Consider the following 7,517-nt stretch of genomic DNA (forward strand, 5'->3'; position numbering starts at 1 on the left):
CATGTGGTGCTGGGGGATCGAACCGCGGTCCCTGTGCTTTGCCAAGCTTGTTCCAAGTAGATGCTTTAGACAACTGAGCCATCTCTCCAGCCCCTCATTTTATAATTTGTTAGGGGACTTTTTTTTTGGTATGAAATGGTAGGGTAGAGATAGTGTTTCCTCAGAATTTTGAGAGTATGCTGCCTTTATCTTATATTCCATCTTTCAGGCTCTAGCTTTCATAGGTGTTAGAACTTCCAAATGGGCAGGCTGTATCTGTGGCCTTTGTCTCATATTTTCTCTAGCAGACTCTGGGTCTACCGTCCTAGGTATTTCTTTCATCTTCCAATTCTTCCACTGATTTTATATAGATTTTATATTTGATTTCCAGGAACTTTCTTTTTTCCTTCCCGTGTTTCTCTCTCTCTCTCTCTCTCTCTCTCTCTCTCTCTCTCTCTCTCTGTCTCTGTCTCTGTCTCTCTCTCTCGTGTGTGTGCAGTAATCTCTTGAGATACTTAGCTTTTATAACTAAGTTTTTATCAGTGAGTTTTGGCAAGGAGCATGTTGGGTTTTGAGGAACTCCCAAGGGCTGTATTGGGAGATAATTTACATGGCACTGCTTACTTCACAGCAGTGAGTTCCTATTTTCCCCCGAGGTTCCATTGTCCAACCCCAATGAGAAACCAAACTTCTTAACCAATTCCCTGACCCAGTTCCTGAACTCCCATACGGCAGGGGTAAGAGGAGAAATCTGGAAGCTGGTGACAGGGGCCCTTATTGTCTGGTATTAAGCCTACTGCCCAGGTGTCATATTTGTTTCCACTTTGTATCGTATTGTCACCCTTCACCAGGGTTCTTGCTTCTCTGTATATTTCATCATATTATTTAGCCTCCAATTCATCTTTGTCTTGCTGCCTTTAACCCTTCCATGTTGTATCTTCCAAAAACTTAATATCTCATTTGTTCCTTTTTTCTATTTTATTGTTCTTCTTGATAACTAAACAGACAGACCAAATAATTTCTGCTTCCCTATACAAGACAGAAGAGATTGATATAAATGGCCTTCCTATAATCAAAAGTTTCATGGTTATATTTCCAGTTTCTAAAAAGTAGATATTTTTAAACTATGGTTACAACTGTATTTCTTCTAACTCAATTTTATACCTGTGCTAACTCAATAAAACACCTGAGGAACATTTTTCTATATGATACGTAACTTTTTCTTCTATTGGGAAGTAAATTTATTTTCATTCTCTGTTTTTAGTGTTATTGAATTCCATTTCACTAAAATATGAAACTTTATTAAACTATCTCTTTCAATGCATAGGGAAAATATATCACATTAATGTGCAAAATGCTCTAGCAATTTACACGAATAAACTGGATATCATTTGTTTTGGTGGGCATTCCATTCTAGGAATTTCAAATGGGGACTTGGTGACTCCCACTTTATGTAAGACTCTATAAAAGACTTTCTTTTCCCTAAAGTCATAAAGCTTGTAGTGTTGCTGATACAGTGAAATCATAATGGAGTAGTTTGATTCTAGAATCAATTGCTCTATTTGAAATGAATAAACATGGTAAGCATTGAACTATTATTTGCACAGAGGTACCCAAGGTCTTGGATACATCTTGGATCTTCATTAAGAGAGTAACTAACAGTCTTCTCCTTCAGTTTGATCCAGCAGGTTACACATTTAGATGAGAGTAAAGATGGGAATTTTCCCAAAACAAATGGGAGCCTTCCTTCTTTGTCCCCATTTTTATTCCATTCAGGGTGCAAACCTATTGTTTGATGTCACCCACACCCATGGGGGGGCTTCCATTATCCATACACAGAACTACTCTGGAAAAATTGTTAGTCATGTACTCTAATCCATATTCATCCTATTTAGACTCTGCTACCATAAAAAACCCTACCTATGAGAACCTGAGGCTTTCTGGGTAACATCGAGACACAAGCACTAATGATAATAACAATAATAATAGCAATAGTAATAATATAGAATTTTGCAAATAAGTTTTCAAGAACTGAAGTACAAAGATGTGACATCGCAGAAACATAAGAAGTAATGACAAAAGTTGATGGAATTATTAGGTTGGTGAAATGCAGAGAGGTTACCAGAATTTAGAAGATTGGAGAAATCTTTATTAATTAATTAATTAATTAATTTTATGTATTTGGTCGTTGCAGGGTTTCACTACGTAGCTCGGACTCGTGGTGATCCTACTTTCAGTTTCCCCAACGCTGGGATTACAGGCGTGCTCCACCATGCCCTAGACTCTGGCCAGATCAGCTCGCCCTAGGGGCAGGGCTGGTATGGCACGTGTTACCTGGGATCGAACTGTGGTCCCTACGCTTGCTTAAGCTTGCCTAAGCAGGCATTTTAGTTCTCGGAGCTATCTAGCCTGTCCCGAGATATCTTTATTGCGCTGGAATTCAAGTTTATTTTAAAAAAATATTAATGCATGCTCGTAATCTTATACTGAAAGCTGAAACACTACGTCCACGTCCTCCAAATGTAGACACTGGAAACATTCACTTTACCTAAGTAATAGCACAAAACCTTCCACGGGCAGCGTTACGAGGCTATCTGCTCCTGGGCCAGGAGGCTTACCCTCTCCCTGCAGCCGCAGCTCGGTCCCGTAAGCCATGCTCATTTGTGACCTAAATGCTGACTGCACTTCCTCTGAACCAAGTTTTCTGTGACTTAGTACACAAAGCATTCTCGGGGGTCTCAGAAAGTGAACATCTGAGTCCTCAGTGAGCTCAAAACAAAAACACGCTGCTTCATTTTCCTCTCTCTACTTACAAATGATGCTGCCATTTTACCAGAAATTTCCATTCACTCTTTATGCCTTATTAATAGAATTTAAATTTCTTCAAGATGGTGAACACCTCCGTGGTGAGTTTAGCTTTGTTTGCAGTTAGGGATGGCAACAGGTTTGTAGCTCAGGCCAGGGACAGGAAAGTAGAAATTTAATTTTCTATGGATTTTATTTATTGTTTCTTAAAATTCTGCCATTTTTGATTCCTCTGTGGAGCACAAGAGGGAGACTGGAAGCAGAGCTTCTATTTCATAAGGTGAGATGAAGAAGAAGGAGAAATAGCACGGGAAGAATGAAAAGGTAGAAAGAAAGAACAGCGGTACCTGGAGAGCCATCCCCATTCTCATCACGGATAAAAAACAAGCTCCCACACTCCTTCCTTAGCAAATTTAACTTTCACAATTCATGCGTCACTTAGAACACAGCATCGGCCAGGGAGATGGCTCAGTGGAATAAGCTCTTCCCTGGCAAGGGCAAGGGCCTGATTCTGCCAAAAAAGAAAAGAAAAAAGAAAAGAAAAGAAAAGAAGAAAAGAAAAGAAAAGAAAAGAAAAGAAAAGAAAAGAAAAGAAAAGAAAAGAAAAGAAAAGAATTAGAACACTGCATCATCTAATTCTCATCGAACTACTTCTAAGGGAATTCTTACTTTGCATACCACAAAAACAGTGGAGGTGACAGAAGAGGAGAGACAAAGAAAGCATACTTCCCATAGGACCGTACAGTATGAGACAAAGAGAGACCTGATTAGGAAAAATGGCCATTCAACAACATTTATTACTGAAGCTTTTGAAAGCTTTGGCCTAATGAGATCCTGAGTATTCACAGGGGTCTTTAGGTTCCCAGATTCCTACTGTGTTCGGATGATGCCTGCCATGCTGAATTTATCTTGCCTCCAATGTTTGCCAGAAAGGACAGCAAAAGGAAGTTCTCAGAATGAGTGTCCCAATGAAGACATTATGCCCAGTTAGTGTGGAACAGAGCCTGGAAGTCAAGTGCAGGGAGTCTGTCTCTAAATCCATACTTTTAGCTATACCAGTATATTGCTGTTATGCCTGTTCAAAAGGGGAAAGCTCTTACATTACGCCAGTTGGAGAAAAGCCAACTTATTTTCCTTCTCATCTCTCAGTGTCCAGTTTTCATTTGCCCACGAGCATAGCAAAGTTTGTAGATACAAGATCATTTATTCTGTTATTGGTGTAAGGCTATAAGGAGGGTTTCTCCCCTATTCATGTCCAACACAAGCAGATCAAATGAACAGCAAATACACAAAATCCTCAACATATTGATGGGATAAAATGAAGGTACCACATTTTAAGATAAAAGAGAGCACAAGTTATCACTCTGATAAATAGATAATGAAATACAGGATCATACAGAGCTGATACCAGGCCTAACCTTAGAGAATAAAATATTAACCAAGCCTGATTTGACTTCAAACACATACTACCTAATCATAAATTCCAGAGTAGCTCCCCATCTCTAATCGAAGGCTCTCTCAACACAAATGGAAATTAAACACTTTCCATAATCAAAATACCAGCTGTGGGGCATGAAACAGAGTAACTCATCCCAAATGATAGGTCAATTTCAAGGAGGAAAAGGATTTCGAGTTCATCCTTCCAAAAGTGGTGAGATTTAAATAGATAAAGTAGATATGTGTAGTGGAACAGTAAAAAACTAAAGTGACCTTGAGGAATAAAACCAAACATTTAAGCTTTTAATGTGCCATGCATTGTGCTAAAACTGAGAATTGTCTTGTAGAGAGGATACAACAGCTTTGCAAGGCAAATGATACTTCGATGCATCTGGAATGTAGAGCGGGAAGTCTACACAAGAAGCCATGAGCTTGAAAAGGAAGAATAAGAACAGATTATAGTTAATGGAACTTCTATTCAAAACAAACATTCTCTTTTATGGATGGACTCCAAAAGAATACAATGTATAAAGAGTTTTGAAAGTTTAAAATAAGCAAATATATTGTATAACGGGAAAATTGCTGCGGCTCAGCTCTTTCTCTGTTTAGAAATGGACTTCAATGCAGGAATGCATTTATAATAGAAGCCATTTCTATTTCCTCTGAGGTGATGAGGGAAGAGCTACCTTTCATGAAATTTATGAAGTTTAAAATTCAATAAGCACAGTGTTTACAGCATTGCTCATTCTCTCACCAGACAACAATGCCATTCAGAGGGCTCTCTGCAAGATTGGTTTATATTTTATTTATTGGAAAACACACTGACTTCCCCTATTCCAGAACTTCTGCTTTGTTCGAATATTATTCAGTTCATTGTTCAATCTTTCTGGAGGTTTTTTGGTTTTCTTTTTCTATCAGCTTCATTTGCTTGTGGAATTTAACTTTCCCAAAATTATAATAAAGATGACCCATTGGCTGATCCAGGATATGCCCAGGTATATTTTAAGAGTCCATTGAGCAATGTCCACTAAGACTATTAGTTTTGGTTGCTCTTAGATTCCAGTACTAATTATATTTTGTAAACCCTGGGCTGTGGTCTGGCTGACAGAAGGAAATGGCCAACAGCTTATGGCCAAACCCTTTGAGAGAAACACTCATTGTTATGAGCCGCTGGTTTACGCTGTCCAGTCTCATTCATGCAGACAGAACAGCAAGTTTTCGGGAAGCAGTGATCGCCACCAGCCTTGCTATACTTCAATCTCAAACCTTGCCCGCACAATCACAGAGCAAAAAGTTGAGGAAAGTACTCAGGAGTAGAGAAGTATAATGAGTCAAAATTTTTATATGATTCTCTCTCATGTTATGAAAAATGTGGTTTCCTAAGTTAATGGTGCTAAAATATCAGTGAGAAATTTTGACATCAATGTTGTTCCTTTAAATAATGAATACCATAGTGAGGTAACGCTTGTGTGTATTACATTAGAATATTTTACTGTATTCACTTCACTGAGACCCATGTGGACTTGAGTCCTAAAATGTTTTTTTGAGGTACACCAGGTTGGCCCAGTGGCTTTGGTAGAATGTGCAGACACCCAGAAGTCAACAAATGCCATGAAGCACTTTTGATGTGGCAAGGGAGATGGTACAGTGCATAGTGTAGTTCAGAACATGGCAACTGAATGAGAAGTGACCAGAATTGAATCCTGGTCATGAGATTTTGGGAAGCTTTTGGAAACACACCCAGGTCAAACAAATAATGTGAATATAATAGTCTTTTTATGCTAAGATTTGAAAATGCAACATAGATCACATGTTTCAGGAGTAGAATATGTATTTATATTGAGATGATAGACTGTCCTTACTGTGTTGTGGAGCATGCATGTATTTGCTACCAGGATTCCCACTTCTTAGTATTCTGTCTGTGGAATACCATCTGTTTTCTTGTGGGATGATAACATGTTTTCTTCAAATCAGTGTCATATGATGCCAGTGGGATGTCACTTCTTTACCATTTATATAAGCTTACAGTCAATCTATCTTGGAGAATATGGATCTGCTTGTAGATCTGAAAAAGCAGAGGTCACATTTGTCAGGCAGGTGTGGTGGCAAAGTGAGGGTGTCCCACAGCCAGCAAGAAACTTCACCCCAGAGGCAGGCCAGATAGCTCAGTGAACTAAAGTGCTTGCTTGGGCAGAGTACAAGCACTGGGGTTCAATCCCCTGGGGAGCAATGAGATGCTATTGAGACTGGGCGTAGTGGCGTTTACCTATAATCCCAGGGCTTGGGAGGCTGAAAACAGGAAGATCATGAGTCTGATCTGTGTAGTGAGACCCTGTAGACCCCATACTAAATACATACAAAAATAAAATAAAATAAATTTTTAAAAAAGAAACTGCACCCCTCAACCACCTACCACAAGGACCTGAATGCAGACAAGTATAGGAGCTAAAAAGTGGACAAGTCCCAGTGGAGGCTCTGATGAGAATACAACAGTCAGTACTTTGATTCCAGTTTGGTAGAATCTATTATTTTTCCCAAAGAACTTGTGACCCTATCTACGGACCCAAAAAACATAAATGTGTGTGATTTTCAGTGGCTAGCAGTGTGGTGATGCTGTTAGATGCTAAGAGACAAAAAACAACAACAACAAAAAACCCAAAAAAACCCTAATATCAGGGGATCTTTGAGTATGTTATTTAACCTTTCTAAGTGGTAGAATTTTCCATTTCTTTTTGACAGTGTTCCTCAACGAGGGCTATTTACTGAACACCAAAGTGAACTTCGTTAAGATAAATCTACATAGCACAAACACCACTAGGTTCAAAAATACAACTAAGAGTTTCACAAAGAATAATGTGTGCTGTATTTATGGAATTGTCTCTTTTAAGAATTACTCTTTATAAATTCTAGAGGGCAGACCTTTGTCTGAGTACTTATTTGTCATGATTTTTTTTTTTATTTGTGTTTTTTTTTTTTTGGTGCAACCAGGGATTGAACTCAGGCCACTTCACTTTCCAGGGAAGCTCTTATTCCACTGAGCCATCTCCCCAGCCCCCTGGTAATTTGTTTTGACGTGAAAAAACTTATCAGTAAGAGCAGGTCCCAGTTGTTAATTCTTTCAACTGTTTCCCGTGAGATTTGATTTTTGTTCATGAACTCTTTGCCTACTCATATGTCTTCAAGAGTTCCTCCTACTTTCTATTCCAGGAGATTTACTGTCTCTGCTTTAATGTTTAGATCTTTAATCCATTTTGACTTTAGCTTAGTGCATGGTACACTGAAGATGGTAATCTGTA

Source organism: Octodon degus, unplaced genomic scaffold (genome assembly GCF_000260255.1).
Source record: "Octodon degus isolate 3935 unplaced genomic scaffold, OctDeg1.0 scaffold00209, whole genome shotgun sequence".
In the NCBI taxonomy this organism is placed as follows: domain Eukaryota; kingdom Metazoa; phylum Chordata; class Mammalia; order Rodentia; family Octodontidae; genus Octodon; species Octodon degus.